Below are 5,211 nucleotides of genomic sequence, written 5' to 3' on the forward strand. Positions count from 1 at the left end.
GTAAAGCACTATCGAAAATAAAGAATAGTCCAAATAGACAAACTAATAGCCTAGGGTAGAAAGGAAGGATTGCCACATAGAGCAATATACAGAATAGAAGAATTTGTCTCACATGCAACAGCTAAATAACCTGCACAGAAAGTCCTGAAAATACCTTCTAAAATAGCTCGAGTCTCACCAGTAATAATAGAGGAACACCATAACTTTTTTATAAAATCAAAAAGTAGAATGCCCGTATAATCAGACGCAATAACAACAATAGCAGCCAAAGAAAATTGATCTTTCTAAGCCACATCACAATTGAATTTGACAAAATGAGGGAAAGGATGATGCCAAACAAGACTAGAAGCCACACTAGAGTAACGAGCTAAAGGAGAGGAATGATCAGAAAACACTCCACTAAGTTAAAACTGATGAAGGTCAAGAGACATTTGGCGAGAGATAAAGAAATGATCATGTTGTAAATTATTTAAAACAAAACTATTCCTAGCCTTCTAAATATGCCAAAGCGTAATAATAACTATAGGTAGAAGATAAGAATCTTGAGAATGTGAAAGCGAGGAAGCCAACAAATCCTTCCACCATTGAGGAAATTAGGAAAACCAAAAGTATAATGCTTATAACCGGAAAGACTGAGAAACCAAACTATTTCTAAAAAAAGTACAAAATAAAAGTAAGCGTTCCATAGTCTTTGCCTGAGAGTGACATACCGAATAAGTAGAAGTAGGCACCGGACGTCAATTTACCAAATTAGTTAGGAGAGGCAGAACACCATGAACACAATTTCAGAGAAAATTTTTTAATTTTGATATAACTTAAACAATTCAAATACTTTTTCAAAAGTGGATAGAAGAGGCAAAGAGGAGATTGAATAGTGTAATATGGCATAAGCAGAATCTTGACTGATAAGAAGACGTCGGACTATATATTGCCTATTGAATGTATAAGCTAAACTCAGAAATCGCATATATATAGATATAGATAGTTACTTTTATTTCAAAAAATATAATCTTTTCATTCTTTATTTGAATATAGTTAAAAATAATTAAAAAACTACTTGTATATATATGTTTCATAATATTTAAAAAAAATAAATTAATTCAGTAATTTCTTTCTAAATTATGCTTCATAAAATATAATTAATTTTTACATAAAAGTGGATATACTAATAATTTTTCTTTCCATTATATTAAGTTAAAATTTTATTTGCAATCCGATTAATATAAAATGAAATTATTATTCTCAAAGTTTATGCTTTTATTTAAGTTTTACTTGTAATTTTTATTTTACGTTATGAATCTAATTAATATAATAAATATTTTTTAATTTATTTTATTAAAAATTTAATTTATCTAAAAATTATATATATATATTTAAAATTTTATGAAAGGATGGTATTCAAGAATTATTCTAAGATAGTAATGAATAGTCACCACACAATAGAATTATGTGACAAAAGTTTGATAAGCAAGTATGCAGTCTCATTCAAGAAAAGAAAAATCTGAATACATTAACATCCGGTTCATTTGATTCAAAAAAAAAAAAACATCTGATTCATCATTAAGACTCGCCCTTTTTTGAATAGATCGAGTCTCGACATAAAATTATCATTATTAGACACAATCCAGCAGACTACCATTACGCTTGTAATCACGGGATCCACAACCAGTTAACCCGGCAGAATCACTTATTAATTAGTCTATCACATTATCGCTGGATTATTAAGAAATACTATATTTATCTTAGTTTTTTTATATTACAAAAGTTAAATGATTATAGAGGCAAAGATATGCTAGTCTTACACTACACAAGTTTTAAATAATTTTTTATATTTGTCATATTTTTTGATTTACTAATTTGAGTATTAGAGTGGACTGTTGTGGACATCCACCACCACACGTTTTTTTTTCTCCTATAATTAGCCAATCACAGCATATGCAGAAGAGAAAGGTGATTTATTGAATATCTTATAAAATATCCTGAAATCTTGCAATAAAGTCATTCAACTCAATTTTTTTTATTGTTTAAGTTTTTTTTTAAATTAATTGGTTGTGATTAAATGTATATTAAAAATTTTAGTAGTAACGCGACAATTTTAATTTTATTAAATTAAACTATTTATTAAATTTTACTTTTTAATAATTTATTTTTGATTTCATAAATTATAATTTAAAGATAATTAATCACTTATTTGACAATATAAATAAATATAATTTCATTAAAAATACGTCAAAAATTAGAACCATAAAATAATTATTACTTCATATAAAAATATTTATTTCAGCTGACAAGAAAAATTTTCAATCAATAAAATGTTATTCTATTTAATGCATTTTAGAATTAAAATTTGCCCATTTCAAAAAAAATTAAAATTTGCGAACATATAATATATGAAGCGTTGTGATTCAATCATTTTCTTAAAATGCTCACTCAAATGGGACAAAAAAACAACATCTTCCAAGCCGCTCATGGAAGAAGTTCCACTGCCATTCCCACATCGAGCAAAACAAGAATGCTCAAGTCGTTGTAAAGCTTACGCGAGGGACGCTGAATCGCCGAGCCAGTTGACGTGGGCTTGTAACCCAAGTGGGGGCTATGAAGTGGTGGGACGTTGTTCCAATCCAGATGGCTGGATTCGGAATGGCTATCTTCTGGCTCGCCCATTCCAAGCAGGGAGTTGAACCAAGAGACTCGATCGAAAGCTGGAGTTTCTTGGGTCCTAGAGTGGAGAGTACCGCGTGAGGCTGGCTTCACAGAGCAGCGACCATCTCCCGCTTCCGGCAGTGGAAGGATAACGAGTCGGTGTCACTCGGTTCCACATAGCCACATGGACTGTTCTAATTGGACCACCACTTTTTGTCTTTTTAAACTTGTACTTTTTATATATTTTTCTCCTTTATTTAAGATTAATTAGTTTTCCTAAACGTGTATTTGCTCGTTGTCTCTACTCGTATTTTTTTTTAAATAATTACACATTATATAATATATTATTATGAAATTTTATATTACTAAAATTTTAGGGGATAATTAATAATATAATTATGAATAAATCATAAATATAAGATAATTTTTAAACACAAATGTTTTTCAAATATAACAAATTTTATATGAATTAAAATTTATATATCTTTACTACTAAGTCAAATTAATAATATAATTATAAATATTATTTTTAAAAATGTCTTAGATAAATAAATAATGAAGTTATTTTAATAGTCCTTTATATATGTATATCAAAATTGGAGTTTGTAAGTAATATATAAGATAATTGTAATAACAAAAATTATTATCCAATTTAAATATAAATATTATTATTACTGGTTAAAATAATTTGAAAAGATTTTATTGTTCCTCCTTTCTCATGCATATAGATTATAGATATAGATTTTTTTTTTTTACCATGTAAATACTCCATTACAAAGTCAAAGTCAAAAAGTGGTAAAAATTAAAAAAATTAAGATAATTTCAAAAAGTTAGAAAGAAAATAATCGGAAAGCAACAAATTATATAGACAAAGTTTATCGGTTAAATCAGTTAAACAATTAAACACACGAGAAATATAAAAAAAATATGAGGCACGTCAAGCAAGATCGAAAATGAAGAATAGTCAAAATAGACGAATTGATGGCCCAGAGCAAATAGAGAAGATTGTCTCATAGAGCAATATACATATAGAAAAATTTATCCCACATACAACGGCTGAATAACTTGTACGGTGATGATATGAGATTTAGAGAATAAAGTTTACAATACATGTGTGTAAGCTTGAGTGTGGGGAAGGTGTCATCCCCTCTTTATTCTTTTCTTTTTATTTGTTAGTGATACTTAAAGGTCTCACAGATACAGTGTTACGTGTTTTTGTCATACAGACCCATATGTACGAAAACGTCAGACGTCTGCTTCACGCCAGATGGCCATTTAATTCTCCCGGCATGCGTGTAGATTGGGCTGTGAGATGACTGGACCTATTGTCCTTTCTCCTGTCACGTTTCAGGGCTGAACTTGTGGCGGGCAGGTTGGGGTTTATGAGTGACCCCATCCACTTGGCAAGACTGAATTAGAGTTGAAGAAGCCAGGCCGGCCCATCAGAGAGGCTTCGTGGACTTTGGACTAACACTGCACTCGCGAGTCTGGTCTCGTACTGAGATAATGAAATCAGCGGTCATCACACGAAAAATCCTGAAAATACTTTCTAAAATAGCCCAAGCCTCACCAGTATTAAGAAGGGGTATCATAACTTTTTTATAAAATAAAAAAATAGTGTCTGTGCAATCAGACGCCATTTGTAATAATTATGTATTTAAATAATAATAAAATTATTAATATTTAAAATTAAGGTAATCATTTTATTATTTTTTAAATCATTAATTTGTGATAATTATTTAATATATCTTTTAAAAGTAAGGTAATCATTTTACTATAGATTGTTATGAGAAAATTTTTAATTAACTATAAAGTGTTAATATATAAATTTTCAATAACAAACAATATAAGTTATATTTGATACAATATGTAAAAAGTATATAACATTTATTCTTTTATTGATGAACTATCATAATTTAATTGAAATTTTAATTAAAATGAGAATGTTTTTAATAATTACATTTGTATGCTAATTTAATAATAAAACTTAATTTTATGATATGATAATTTATTATGATGTAAAAATTATTAATTTGATTGATTTTTATTTAAATTTAAATTTTGTATATAATATCTACAATATATATAAAGGTGAAAAGGGGAGGGATAATAGAAATTTCAAAACTATTCTTAATTATTTATATTATTTACAATAAAAAATTAAATTTTATTGGCTATTAAAATTAATTTAGTTTAAATTTATAATCTAAATTAAATTTAGAGTTTAAATATATTTAGTATTCTTTGTCCTTATTTTAAATACTTTTTAGATATTAAATTTAGATTGTTGTCAAATTTATTTATTTAAAATTTTATTATTTAAATTAATCATATCATGTATATGAATTTAAAAATTTTCAATTCTATTTATATTTAATTTTTATTATGATTTAATTTTTAGAGAAACCACACTTCCTATTAGTGAAAAAATTAAAATAACAACAAATTTTTTCCTATAAATTATTTGATTCCGTAAAAAATTATAGGGAGATTTACAATTTAGTCTTTGGATATTGCCATTATTAACAAGTCAGTCCCTGCATTTTCAGAAATCTATTAAAACGTCCT

Source organism: Manihot esculenta, chromosome 7 (assembly GCF_001659605.2).
Source record: "Manihot esculenta cultivar AM560-2 chromosome 7, M.esculenta_v8, whole genome shotgun sequence".
Classification (NCBI taxonomy): domain Eukaryota; kingdom Viridiplantae; phylum Streptophyta; class Magnoliopsida; order Malpighiales; family Euphorbiaceae; genus Manihot; species Manihot esculenta.